The sequence below is a fragment of the Euprymna scolopes genome, chromosome 17 (assembly GCF_053919585.1).
Source record: "Euprymna scolopes isolate OS-2025 chromosome 17, ASM5391958v1, whole genome shotgun sequence".
Taxonomy (NCBI): Eukaryota; Metazoa; Mollusca; class Cephalopoda; order Sepiida; family Sepiolidae; genus Euprymna; species Euprymna scolopes.
Genome location: NC_136498.1, coordinates 11,153,144 through 11,168,917, shown reverse-complemented (window position 1 = coordinate 11,168,917; position 15,774 = coordinate 11,153,144). Strand labels below are relative to the sequence as shown.

The 15,774-nt window shown below is 35.7% G+C and overlaps 1 protein-coding gene across 1 annotated transcript in view; it reads right to left on the bottom strand.

The window, feature by feature from the left end:
* Window positions 1-14,836, bottom strand: part of LOC145296660 (beta-1,3-galactosyltransferase 1-like) — a 165,543-nt gene extending 150,707 nt beyond the window's left edge. Inside the window, exon 1 of the mRNA XM_080142599.1 lies at window positions 14,673-14,836. The gene's annotated coding sequence lies outside the window, so the exon portion shown is untranslated. The remainder of the gene's footprint in view (window positions 1-14,672) is intronic.
* Between the last annotated feature and the right edge of the window lie 938 nt (window positions 14,837-15,774).

Here is a 15,774-nt window from a genome sequence, read left to right as displayed (position 1 = left end):
CTATGTTCATGTTCCGTTCTATCTCCTCTGGGATCCTCCGACCACTCCGTTGTATCAGTTAAGATAAAAATGAAATGTAATAAGTCTTCAGACGTACCTCTCCACCATACTGTATATCAATATTCTATGGCTGACTGGGATAGCTTCCGTACATTCATGTTTAAAAAGGATGTGTCCTCTATAGTATCAGACCTGACTGAATGGTTACTTGTAGGCATAGACCGAATAAGACCATCCAAAAAATTCCACCAAAAACCTAACAGCCAGCCATGGTTCTCCCCAGAATGTATTGCTGCCATCGCACACAGAAATCATTTTTTCCATAACTACCAACGTAATAGATGTACTGAGACTAAAGCTGATTTCAGGACTGCCAGAAACCACTGTAAAAGAGTAATAAAAAATGCAAGAGATCTATATGCTCAGTCCGTTAAATTCAAAGTAGCTGAGCAGTGGTTTGGTCCCCACCAGTTTTGGCAAATAGCAAACAGGATCCTGAACAAAAGCATGCGTTCTATCCCAACCATCATCAATGGACCTGAGGTCATCTCGTCAGCATCAGTCAAAGCCAAACTATTTGCCAAGAACTTTGCAGCTAACTCTACCCTAAGTGATGAAGGCCATCAACTCCCCATATTTCCTCCTATAGCAGACAACACGCTATGCAACATACAAATATCTGTGCATGAGGTTGCCAAGCTAATCAAGAACCTTGATTCCAATAAAGCAATTGGCCCTGACTGCATTCCAGTTACAGTGCTGAAAAAGCTCCAACCAGAACTTGCCCCCATACTTACAAAACTTTCCAATACCCTGGAAAACCTCATCAGTTTGCCCTGTATTTAAGAATTCAGGTGATAAGTCATCTCCCTCTCAGTACAGACCAATAAGTTTCCTTTGTGTCATGAGTACGTTACTAGAATCCATATTAAATAAAGAAGTAGTCAACCACCTCAGCAGAAACAACCTTCTTAGTGACATTCAATATGGTTTCCGCTCCGCAAGATCTACAGCAGATTTGCTAACAGTTATATCTCATAGGATTAGTGAATCTCTTGACAAAGGCTTCTTTTCTAGGGCAATTGCTCTTGACATATCGAAGGCCTTCGATAAGGTATGATATAAGGGGCTACTTCACAAGATCTCCAGCTACGGTATCACTGGAAATGTTTTCTCAATCATTAAATCATTTGTCTCCGATAGATTCATAAGAGTAGTGGTTGATGGGCAGAAATCAGAGACCCACAATATTAATGCTGGAGTCCCTTAGGGGTCCATCCTGGGTCCAACTCTCTTCCTGATCTACATCAATGATCTCCCAAAACATATACTTAAATCATTCGTTGACATCTATGCTGATGACACGACCATCTATGGCAACACATCAAAGGCTGTAAATGACAAAGTTATCTTTGATTCTCTCTCCTCAGATCTTGAGCGCATAGTAGAGTGGGGGAAGGCGTGGCTGGTTACCTTTAATGCATCCAAAACCAAGCTCCTATCTTTATATCATCGACGCTCTGATTCCCATCTGGCATCAATTGAAATGGTTGGATCTCGTTTTGGGAAGGCTCCATGTTTTGACAAGCTTCTGGGTTTGACCTTTACTCCTGATCTGAAATGGAACACGTATATCAGGTCTGTTGCCAAGTACGCTGGGAAAATGGTGGGATCTTTCTACCACTCCAGAAGATATCTCACTACTGATGCAATTCTCTATCTGTATAAAAGCCAAGTACGTCCAAAGATGGAGCACTGCTGCCACATCTGGGTAGGAGCTGCTAAAATCAGCCTATCCTGCCTTGACAGAGTACAAAATAGACTTTGTGGCTTAGTGGAGGAATGCTTTTTTCTCTTCCCTGCAGCCTCTTACCCACAGAAGAGACGTTGCGAGCCTGTCTTTGTTTTATCGTTTTTACCATGACAAGTGCTTGTCTGAGCTCTAATCTCTCGTCCCCCCTCGCCAATCTTCCATGTAAAACACCCGTCTAGCTGAAACTACTATCATTAATTTTCTCCACTCTTTATCTGTGCCTAAATCAAAACGTAGATTCCATGAGCAGAGCTTCTTTCTTAGAAGTGCACGCCTTTGGAACTCTCTTCCGTTTGCCTGTTTCCCACCTGACTACAACCTGGATGTCTTTATGTCCAACATAAACAAATTCCTGACAAACCGCTCTCTGTAGTAAGGCACCCTATCAAATATCCAATACTAATGATTACTACGATACTATCTCATTGATTACTGTACACGCAATAACCCTTATCCTCGAGTGGCTTCCGGGCCTTGTGACCTCCATGTAAAAAAAAGAAGTTTCTCGGCTTACGTGTCCTTTTCGCAACCATGCCCAAGTATTTTCGTTATTTTTATCTGTTTTATCATTATGAATCTTCTGTGTTGTTTTTTCTCTTCCCATTTTTCTTTATTTGCCTTATTTTTTGTCTTTCTGTTTTTTCTTGTTTTATTGATTTTTTTCAGTGTCTTTCGCGGCCATTATTTTTCTTCAGTGTTTTGCATTAAGTATTTTTCTAGCTCTTCTTTGGTGTCATTCACACAGTCTTCTATACAAACCAGTCCCTTCTCGCTGTCTTTCCATTTTTATACAGTCGGTCAACATCGTCCTTCGAGGGTAGTGCATGGTCATGAGTTTCCTGGTCTTCTGATTCAGCTGTCTCAGTTCTTCTTTATTCCACTCTATGAACGGTCCAGAGTATCTTACTAGTGATACTGCCCATGTATTTATGCCTTTTATTAACTTTCTGCTATATAATTTAGTTTCGAGAAGTTTCCTTGTTCTCCTGGGGTATTCCTTTTCAATTCTCTTTTTTAATTACATTTTCACCCCAAACAAGGCACATTGCCACTTTCATGTAACGAGTTACTAATAAGGACCTAAGTATCAGGGGTACTATGTAGGGAGTTTAGCAGCAAAATATCTGTTCATAGTACACTTGAACTTCTACATGTCAGTACACTTGGAGAAGCAGGAACCCGGAGAGAGTCTAGCAGTTCTGGGGAATAAGCTATAAGAGTAGAAGGCTGTATTACATCCAGGGATCTCTACTGTGTAGGAGCGAGACTTCGCTGCTTGTCGGGTTTGTCGGGGTTATTTTAGTCCAGGGATTACAAGGGTTTGTATTTCGTCAGAGCATCCACTATTAAAATACTTGTAAAACAGGCAGAGGGATGCAACATTTCATCGATGGAACAGACCCTGAAGCGTATATGACAGTTCAGGACCGATCACGTTGGCGACCCGCTTTTGAACCCTGTCCAGGAGTGAGAAACTAGTAGCAGATGAACCAGCTAAAATGTGACGGCAGTACTCCATTGTTTGGCGAATGATGGCTTTGTAGAGGTACAGAATACTTTCAAGCGTAAGTAACTTTCTAGCACTGTAGAGAGAGTCACCTTTGCAGCAGCCTTGGCATCTTTAGCCATAGCTTTTAATTGTTGGTGAGGTTTCATGTAATTATTAAACGAAACAAGCATTGTTTTAGGAGCGGGGAACGTTACCATCCATTTTTGTCCCCATTCCACTACAGACTGAAGGTCTTCCTTTAGGGTTTCCGCCATTACCTTAGATATGTGCTCATTAGTTTTCCCCACATGCCAGCTATATAGCGTGGTGTCGTTGGCAAATATACCAATCTCGGAGACAATTTTACCAGATAAGTCATTTATAAATATCAGAAATAATAATGGTTCAAGGATCCATCCCTGAGGTACACCCGCATTTATATAATATTTTTTGGACATACGTCCATCGAGGACAACCTGGATACTTCTCTCATTTAAGAAGGATTTAATTATGCTAAGCATTCGTCCAGACTTTATTAGTTTCATTTTCGGTCCCTGCGAAAAGTTTTAGATCGTATTATTATTATTATTATTATTTTAGTTACTAAGAGTAATCACAGAAGTCATCATAAAAGATTTTTCTTAAAGAAATCTAAGTAACAAGATTTCCCAGACTTCCAGCACCCTCTGCTTTTTCCGATAACTTTTGCAGATAAATTTGCATTATCGTAACATCCGTTTCCAACTTCACTGAAATTTAGGTGGCAAGGTTCCAGTCTTCTTCGCAATCATCCAGCAGAGGTCTAGCTAGTGATTTCTCTTCTTGGTCTTTTATTTTCCTCGAATTTCTTCAACTCTTTAGTATGACGCCTGTTGATGCCAATCAACTCACTCTTTTTTGTTTGCATGTCGGTGGGTGGTGGATTAATTTACAATTATAGTTTCAGCTTTTTTTGCTGCAATGTATTCTTACTTTGTGTTTTACATCTGTAGCAGTTTCTATTCGTCAGGATTGTACCTAAGCCTCAAGTGTATTAGCAACCGCATTCAAAGGTTTTCATAAATATTTAAACCGTTTTCATTATTGCTATCCTTTGTTTCTATGCAACCCCTCTGGTTCAAATCTCTCCCATTCTTTTTTTTTCTGAAGTATTCTGTTATTGTTCCTAGTGCTCCTTATTGGTGTCATTTTAACTTTCTTCATCCTTTTCAGCTCTCTGGCCAGTTCCGCTTCTCCGTCTTCTTTATCTTCAATCCGCGGTCTGCTTGATGGGTTAATCTGTTAGCATATTCATGTCCCAATAGTATTTTGTGGCTTTCAATTTCAAGTGTTTTTGAGGGTTTGTGCTCATACTTTCTTTTTCACGTAAAGTCGGTCAACATCGCCCTTTGGGTGTAGCGCATTGTGCATGGTCATGAGTTTCCTGGTCTTCTGATCAAGCTGTCTCAGTTCTTCTTTGGTCCACCCTATCCTTGTGTAAACAGCTAGTGTTTACATCACAAAATTTAGCAGAGACAAAAAAATATTAAAGACAGTCACATTTAGAAAAAAAAGGATGCTTCCACGAATGAAAACATAAATCTCCCAAAGTATCTGCATGAATATATCCGCTAGCATCATCAAACTCCCTCAGACGCCATCTTGAATTGTAATAATTAGAGCTAGGATCGTTAAATGTTTAAATTCTATTAAGATACCATGCATATATATATATATATATATATATATATATATATATATATATATATATATATATATATACTAGCAAAAGTGCCCGTCGTTGACTGGGTTCAAAAACAGCCTACAGAAAATGGTATCTGATTTATGAAAGTATGATAGGTTATGCAAAGGAAGGGTTGTAAAGAGATAGCTTCGAATTTGGGGGTATCAAAACCAAAGCAAAATATGATGAGAGTAAAAATAAAATAGATAAACCCCATAATTTATTATACCATACCTGTTCATACTGAAACACTTATCACAATATTCTGTGGATCTATATTAAAAAACCTTGTTAAACTTTGTGACATATTTCCATTCTATGGAGGTCAGGTGTGAACGAACACTCCATAATTTTATTATACCATATTTCTTCAAACTAAAACATAATTATCAAAGTATACTTACGCAGATAGATATGAAAAGTCTTTATTAAAGTTTGTGCCTATTTCCATTCTATGGAGGCCAGGCGCGAACGCCGACGCCACAACTTTATTATATCATCACTATTTAAGTTAAAACATACTCATCAAAGAATTCTTATGTACATCTATATCAAAAACACTCGTAAACGTTTTTTTTTTAATTTTTAAATTTTTTATTTCCATACTTTGTGGACCAGGCACGAAATATGTAATTAGTTTTTTAAAATAGTCAACCATATAGGAGCCTATTCGTGACCACACACACACACACACACACACACACACACACACACACACACACACGCACGCACGCACGCACACGCACACACACATACACACATTCAGCTTTATATTATATATATATATATGCACATATATATAATATGTGTGTGTAAATATTTATGTAGATATATAATAACATTTAGAACAAGATAAAGAAAAATAGATGTATATATTAATTTATTGGTAAGTTTAATAAGGAGAAACGTGAATAAAAAAAATGATTAGAAGCGCACTTTATACATTGACATTTTGAGGCATAATGCTCCTCATCGACAAAAGAGAAACGAGCTATGGTTAAGCTGTATAGTAATAAAGGAGAGTTTGATTCACACCAAATTTAGTAACATTTAATAATAAATATTGTGCCCATCTAACTCACAGTTATTTTTAGAATATATATTCCAAAATTTATAAGGATCTGTCCATTAGTTTTAGATGTAAGCTGTACTCACGTACACGCACGCGTGTGTATACCTGCCAAAATTATATTCTGTATGGGTTCTTTTCGGTCTAGAACGAGTAATCTCCCTTAGAACTGAATAGTGAATCTACGTTTAGGGATGTGTACAAATATATGAACTCTCTCTCACACACACACACACACACACACTCACAAACACACTCACACACACACACACACACACACACACATATATATATATATATATATATATATATATATATATAATGCCGCCAAAAACAAAATCCACACTTGTCATTTTTCAAAAACCGCAAGCTAAATTGAATGTAACTGTTTAAACAACCTATATCTCATTTGATTCGCCGTAATTTTACCTGTTCATATTTGACTTTTACTTGAAGTATCTCAGTGTTCACTTCAATTTAAAAAAATAGCTGCAAATTGAGAAGGCTAAAACAAGCTCTGAAGCAACAAATAAGCTTAAAACCAGCTAGAAATATAAAGCATTTCTAATCATAAAATATCAACTTTGTAGCTTTATTAATCGAAATCTTGTTGTCCCTACTTTATACAACGTGACATTAAGTCCATATAGCTCGAGAATCTCTTAGTGATCATCAGGAGCTTAATAATCTCCACTTTTCTAGTTTATCCAATTGAGAAATCGGCCGCAGATCGAAATGTTACGAGAAAATGCTAGGTACGATGGTGCAAAAGCACCAAAACACTGGTAGTGTCCGTGATGTCTCTAAAGCTGGTTGTTCTAAGGTTACTTCTTACAGGTAATACAATGCTATCAAGATCCGCAGTCTCAGAAACAGATTTGAAACGGCTCCTCAAATCCAACAACAGTGTAATTTTGCCAAAATTGCTCACTTTCTGCAGTTCGGAACAGATTAAAGGAATTTAATTGCGATGCTATGTTGCAAGACGCAAGCCAATGATTTTTGTAAAGAATATAAAGTAATTTATAGCGACGAAAGCAAGTTCAATAGGCTAGGCAGTGATGGTAGGCAGTACGTCCATCGAATGAAGGATGAAGAATTTAATCCTAGGCGTACAGTTTCAACGCTACAATGTGGTGGAGGTTCAGTTTTAGTGTGGGGCGTTATTAGTGCACATGGTCTACGGTCTATAGGTTGCTTGCAAGGTCGAATTAATTCGACGAAGTACGTTTATATGTTGTCTGAGCATTTTCTATCCTACGTTGGTTAGCATTTGGATTATAATTCCATCTTCATAAAAAATAATGCTTTCATTCACACAGCTGGCAATTTCAAGAGATTCCTGTGATATTCCGCGTTTGGATTAGTCTGCACAATATCCAGACCTCAGTGCAATCGATGTATGACATTAAATCAAGTAACAGCTAAATTTGGAAGAACTTTGAACAACAATAAAAAAGAGAAGTGGGGTTTTTTTTTCCCGAAGTATTGCCGCAAACTAATTCAAAGAAATGGCTACAGAGTTTCAGGCTGTCAAAATGCTACTAAATATAAACTAGTTCATTGTGTCTTGTTGCATTTGTGTTGCATTAATGTTCAAATTTTTCATTTAAATAACAATTTCCTATTGTGGTGAGTTTCTTTTTGTCTTCTCAATCCGCAGTTAATGTTTTAAATTGACGTGGACACTAGGAAACTTCAATTAAAAGTCAAATATGAACAAGTAAAATTATAGAGAAATAAAAGGCGAATCAAATGAGGTATATGTTGCTTAAACAGTTACGTTCCATTTAACTGAAATTTGCGGTATTTGAAAAAATGACAAATGCGATGTCTGCTTTGGCACCACTGTATATATATATATATATATATATATATATATATATATATATATATATATATATATATATATGCTTGTTTTGGTTTTAGCGATATGTTTTTGAATGAATTTAATTATTTACGAAAGTGCCTTTTTACCTAAATGCGAGTTGGGAATAATATTCACTTTAACCAATTTAGTACTCCACATGGGGAACGGTATATATATATTATTTTTTATTAAAATATAATATAATTAATATATATATATATATATATATATATATATTACTTAATTTACTCACATGAAATTAATATACGAAAGTATAGATTTATGCATAAACTTTAAGTATTTACTTCAAAAGTGCTCAATACGTAGGTAGAGCTAGTTAGTAAGTTAAAAAATGTATATGGCGATTAAGCTACACTGAATATTCCGCGTTTCATCCACTCTAGGACTCTTCAGGCTTATGCGCGAATTCTGTGGTTGTTTGTCGTTTTTCTATGCGCATCTTCTCTTGAGATTTTTGTTAGCCAATCAGCTTTCTAGTATCCACCGCGCCCTTCCTATCAGCCAATGACCATGCACTTATCGAACAAAGGCCTATTTTACCTTTGGTTGACCTGTTCCTATTTGTGTGCTCTATTTAGCCTGGATATTTAGTTTCTTGATCTGTTTTAAATCTAGGTTAATCTGATGAGAAGGAAAGTATTTCTTTGAAACTCCGCGGATTAAGGACTATCCACTTATATAGTGTTTCCTTTTAAAAATTAAGTATGTTTTTAACTCTTTTTCAAAGTGTTTTTACATTTTGATAACTTGTTCTTATATCCATATATATATATATATATATATATATATATATATATATATATATATATATATATATATATACTATTATTATTATCATTATTATTATTATTATTATTATTATTATTATTATTACGAATTCCATTATTATTAATGCAAATAGACAATAATAACAACACATTCGTGAGTTCGTAATAATAAAAAATAATAATAATAAGACGGTATTTTTTTTAGTCTACCGACCCCTCGGCATTCACCTTTAATTTGTCGACTTTTCTAAGTTTTCAGGTACGTTGAGAACGAATATCGCATTCATTTTTTGCGCAAACAGCTAGTTATCCATATTTGAAGTATCCAACGTAATCACTATCGTTTCCACTGGCGGCCATTTTGTTTTCGATTTTCCAATTTAGGAAAAAAACGCCAAAAAAGAGCCAAACGGAGCCAGAAGGGCCAAAATATGGTCCCCAATACATTTTTCGGCTACTTTTCGACTTCAAACACCACCCCCACCCCTGAAGATATTTTCCCGCTTCTCGATATCGAAACGGACAATCTTTAACTTTCTACATTACATTCATTTTTGCACTTTCTTAATTACATTTATTTTTTTTTTCAATTAATTTCATCTATTTCTGGAAACATTAGTCACGCGGATTGTGGCAGTTGCCAAAATATGTATTTCGATACTATTGAGGAAGAAAAAAGTAGAAATTTTCTGAGACTCCATGGGGTCTTACCTACAAGTGTCACCTGCCCCAATTGTAAAAAAACGTGCTTTTATAGGGAGGAAGAATGCAGGTGGCGATGCAGAACTTACTCTGTGGAGCCGAAAAGAAAAAAAAGAAAATACTGCTCCTTCAGTGTTAGTGACACGAAAGGAACATTCCTGGAGCAAACCAGGATGGAATGCTGGAAGATAATATTATTTATTAACCATTTTCTTAGCCACCTGTGGGATCACAAAACAGTGATGGAGAATTTACAAATTTCTAGCCGTTCCGCAGTTGACTGGCGGTCGTTCTGTAGTGAGGTGTGCGAACATTGGGTGCAGCACCAAAACGCGATAGGCGGCGAAGGCATCGAGGTGGAAATTGACGAAACGTTAATTGTTCGCAGAAAATATAACAGAGGAAGAAAACTGAGCCAAATTTGACTTTTTGGAGGGATAGAGAGAGTTTCGAAACGTAGTTTCGTGCTCGCGCTGACAGGACCAGACGAACGGAGAAATGAAGAAACTTTAGTCTCGTTAGTTACAAAATTTGTTTTGCCAGGTTTCATTATTTACAGTGATTGTTGGAAAGCTTACCATAATCTCGGCCAACTTTACACACATAGAATGATAAACTATTCCAAAACATTTGTGCACCATCAAGACCCTACAATACATACACAAAATATTGAACGTCTCTGGCGAGATATTAAAGAGTGGGTAAAGAGGCCTGGCATTCGGGCAGAGTACATGCAACAATACCTGTCACGCTATCTGTTCATTCGAAGTGAAACAGACAAATCTTTTCTGCTACAAAATTTTTTAATTGAAGCGGCCAAGCTTTATGGAGATAAGTCAAAGCATTAACTATTTTTTTTTTCCTCTTTTCTTGTTTTTTCTCACCCGGTTTACCTTTTCAAAAGAAATCACGCATTTTCATGATTAAACCATTATTTTTATGATAAAAAGAAAAAAAAGGTCAATGTCGAAGAAGCAACCTTTTCCCAAACTTACCATGTTAAAGAGAGTCGGGCGCCATTTTGAATTTTCCAATACATCGGTAAACGCTGCATGTTTTTCGAGCTGAATAAACATGTTAGATTGAATAAAAACACAAAAAATATATCCAGTTAGGTAGAAAAGTAACTTATCTTGCCTTTGATAACATTTGTTTGTTATATATTTGTTTTTTGACAACTTTTTCGTATCTATGTGTACAGTAATACAATAAATATTACTCTAAACATTTTCTTGTAAAATATATATATATATATATATATATATATATATATATATTCATGTTCGCTGGAAATAAAACGTTTTATTTTTCGTTAAAAAAAAATGTTCATTTTTCTACAGAATAATAATGTTTTCTTTCTGAATTTTAATTTATTTTAATAAATATTACTCTAAACACTTTTTAATTTGTGGTCTTGTGTTACGTCCTTTCCTTCTGCTCAAGATTTCTTGAACCCCCCCCCTCTCCAATAAATTTTTTCTTTTTTTTTCTTTTATTGGCGTAAACGCCGGTCCAGTGATGTGTGACAAAGTTGACCTTTTCTGGCGTTTTTTTTGGTATTGGAAAACAAGATGGCCGCCAGTAAATTGCTAGTGATTACATTGGATACGGAATGTCTTCATAAAAGGATAAGTAATTGCTTGCGCAAAAAATAAATACGGTATTTGTTTTAAGCATACTTGAAATTTTTAAAAGTCGAAAAATTAAAAGGAAATGCGGAGGGGTCGATAAACTAAAAATTTACCAATAAGACATTCATGAAATACAAGGTACATTAAAACACGTAGGCCTTAGGTTCGGTACACCTCGCTGAAATAAAAATATGGGGAGATTCTTTCAAAACCAGAAATATACAATAGACGACGAACAGCGTATGAAAATAACGGAAAAAACGACACGCAATGGTAATATTTTCGAAATTAAATTTTATTATCAAACACTAAACTACGATAGGCTAGGAGTAATGAGGTTAAGTAAAAGAAAAAATAAAAGAAACCGATTACAAGGTTGTGGAAGGGGGGTGTCTTTATCTACTATTCGAAGATACCAACGAGAAATATAAGTGTGTCTTTAGTGCAAACAAATGATGGCAAAATGAATTCAATGTCTTAATATACGAGAGAGGGAAATATTCACGGAGAAGACTTACTGAGTTTATTCCTCCCCCTTTTTTTATCTTCTCTTTCTTTTTATTCCAAGCGGTTGGCCAAAATATCTTTAATATCCGTCCCTTCGGATTAAAACATACGTGTATAAAGTTCGCTGTTTATCGCCGTCAACGTCGCATCCTTTCGCCATTGGTATGGAGTTTCTCCCAGGCGTTATCTCCTTTTGCAGTTGGTGTGGGATTTCTCCCAGGCATTACTTCGCTTCTTTCTCTGTTGGTGGAGTTTCTCCCAGGCGTCATCTCCTTCCGCTGTTGATGGGGGGGGGGTTGATACCTCCTATCTCGACGGCATCGCTGCCTGGGTGGCTGAGGTGGAAATTTCGCACATTCGTCCGGCAGCATGGCCAGCGGCGACTGTTGTACCAAAAAAGGCCTCTTCTCGTTGTTTTCGTTGTTTCTCTCTCTCTCTCTCTCTCTCTCTCTCTCTCTCTCTCTCTCTCTCTCTTCTCAGAATCTTTCTTAGCCCCTTTCTTTCCTTTATTCTTCATTGCCTAGCAACCCGCACGGGTCGATGGGTTTCTGGTCAAATGACCCGGTCATCTCGCTAGCTTGCGTGTCAAAAGGTTTTTCTCACCTCTCCCTCCTTCTCCCACTGTCGCTCTCTCTCTCTCTTTAGGTTTAGCCTCTCCCTCTTTTTTCCTATACTTTCTTTTCCTCTCTCTCTCTCTCTCTTGAAACTACGTTCATTTGCCTCGGTGATAAGATAAAATAAAATATCAAAAAACGATACATTTCTCGTTGGCCCGAAATTAAATGTTTTGATTTTTAATTAATTACGTAATCCAAGTCATGGATTACGTCACAATATATATATATATATATATATATATATATATATATATATATATATATATATATATATATATATATATATAAAACTACTTCATTTACTCACATAAATTTAATATACGAAAGTATAGATTTTTTTTTTTTTACATAGGCATCACCACATTATCGAGGCCACTCAAGGATAAGGGTTAAAGAGTGTACAGTAGAAATTGGACATTATATTAATCATTAGTAATGAAAATTTGGTAAAGTTGATAACTTATATGGAACGGCTCATCAAGAACTTATTTACGTTAGACTTGAACACAACCATATTGTAGTCAGCCGGAAAGCAGGAAAACGGGAGACAATTCCACAGGCGTGCAGTTAGTTCTAAGAAAAAAGCTTTGTTCATGGAATCTACGTTTAGGTTTAGGCACAGATAAAGAGTGGGGGGAATTATTGATAGTGTTTACAGCTAGACGAGTGTTTCTTGTGAAAGTTTGGCGAGGGGGGACCATAGATTGAAGCTCATTCGAACACTTTCCATGAAAATAACGATACATCAGAGACAAACTCGCAACATCTCTTCTGTGAGATAAAGGTTGCAAGGAAGAGAAAAGGACATCTCCTACGAGGCTACGAAGTCTATTTTGAACTCTATCAAGGCAGGCCATGTACTTTCTAGCAGCTCCTGCCCAGATGTGGCAACAGTATTCCATCCTTGGACGTGCCTGGCTCTTATATAGATAGAGAATAGCATCAGCAGTGAGATATCTACCGGATCGATAGAAAGATCCCACCATTTTTCCAGCGGCCTTAGCAACAGATTTGATGTACGTGCTCCAATTAAGTTTGTCAAAACTTGAGGCCTCCTGAAGACGAGAGCCATTCATTTCAATTGATGTCAGATGTGGATCAGAATGTTGATGATGTAAAGAGAGAAGCTTGGTTTTAGATGCATTAAAAGTAACCAGCCATTCTTTACCCCATTGTACTACGTGCTCAAGATCAGAGGAGAGAGAATTGGAGAGAACTTGGTCGTTTACTGTCTTAGATGTTCTACCAGATTTATGCGTAAACTTTAAGTATTTACTTCAAAAGTGCTCAATACGCAGGTAGAGCTAGTTAGTAATTTATAAAATATATATGGCGTATATATTTTAATAAAATAATATAAATAAAATAATATATAAAATATATATGGCGTATATATTTTATATGCCATATATATTTTACTAGCAGTTCCGCCCGGCTTTGCTCGGGCCCTATATACTGTCCATAAGGTTATGTGCATATGTATATATTAAAAAGTGTGAATATGTAAAGTAATGTATTTCTGTATAATAGTCTTCCTTAATTACCATAGAGAAAAGACAGACAGACATTTACACTTTTATAGATGTAGATAGATAGATAGATAGATTGGATGCAATATATAATAATGATTAAAAAAAAGACTCATGCGCCACCATTGAGAATCGAAACCAAAACGTTCAGCTCACGATCTATTTTGCCTCTGCCATAAATGACTGGGCTATGAAAACATGTTTACTGTAAGGCTAAAAATTAAAACATGAACCAATATTAACTACATTATGCATTCGTAATGGCGGCATTCGACCTTCACCTGGCAAATTTCATTTTTTTTTTAATTTTCACAATTTTGCACGGATTTTTCCAGGCTAAAACCCAAATATAATGTTTTGCATGGATTCAAACATCTTATATATGAAATTTTATGTCCGTAGACCAAAAACTCTAGGAGGAATTTGGTAGGCAAAATCTGTGCAACAAAAATATATACGTATATATAAATATATATGGAAACAATTTTGTGTTTCCTGTAAACGTTTTACGCAAATATTACGCAAGTATAAATCATGTAGAATATCTGCATGAATATAATTACACGTAATAGTTAAATAAAGATGATCACCCCATAAGAAAACCGAAAAAAACTAACAGGAAATTAATTAAAATGAATGTTTAAAAGAATATGCAAATTAGCTAGATCTTTTGCAGATGGATGCAATTCCACAACCCATATATAACAAAATTGTATTTTCTTTTTAAATAAGTAGAAAAGGGGTTTTTTAATATGAATATCAATACACCCAAAAGAAAAACGAATTTATAGGAATATAGAATAGATAGATAGATAAATGACTATATATATATATATATATATATATTAGTTAACGGAATATCATAAACGTGCTAAATAAGTAATACAAATAAATAGAAACTGAAAATGTATAAAAAAATAAATGTATGCCTTACAATTTCTTGCTTCTGGACGATTTGGAAGCGAAGTAAATCCTTTTTTTATTTGCTTGCTGGGGTCGCGTTTTCTTCTTTTATATGGTAAATCTTAACAAAAATATATGACAGTTATTCTAGAGAAAAATGTCCACATCATTCTCGTAAGAACTGGTAAATCGTATGTTGAAAATCCAGATCTCTTCTAGTGCGCAGAAACAAGCCTACGCACCCACACTCACGTACATAATGTTTATCCTATACATATGCGCACCCATCTATATAACTCCACATTCTCATACTGACGATGCAGAATTTTAGACACGCCCTGCAAACCATAAGATTAATTCATTGACGTGAATCCGAAGATTTTTTAAACCCCATAAATCGTATTCACACACACACGCGCGCATATATATGCGCACGCGCGCGCGTGTGAATACGATTTATATATATATATATTTATATATATATATATATATATATATATATATATATACATATATATACAAATCAGCCAGTAGAATAAAAAAGTTTACTAGACAAAAGCAGACGTATACTTCAAAAACAAAATCATAGTTTTTTTTCTATAAATAATATTTTGCTAATATCTTTCCTGTGAAGAAAATATGGCGTTTATTTTTAAACTCCACGGAATGTTCCTTTTGTGTCCCTTGTCGAACAAAAGATATTTGTAACTTCTTAATTTACAGTATTTTAATCTGTTATAGTTAACACAATAGTGTAGTATCTGTCTGATGCCACACTTCGCTTTTTCTGTCCTCGGTCAGTGGAGAAGAATTCCTTCCTGACTGAGACAATTTTTCTTTTTGTTCCTATTCAGAGTTCACCTTATTGGGGTTTCTAGATTTCCTCCCACAGTAAAAACCGACCTTCCGTCTAAATCTTTCCGCAGGGGAAAGCACGTAAATACGAACAGTGTTGTCTTAAATCTCTCTCATTCTATCTATCTATCTATCTTTGTGTCTATCTCTCTTTCTCCCCGTCTCTCTCTTTCTCTCTCTACCTCTACCCTCTCTCTCTCTCTCTCTATATATATATATATATATATATATATAAAGAGAGAGATACATACATACATACATACAGTGAGAGAGATGTA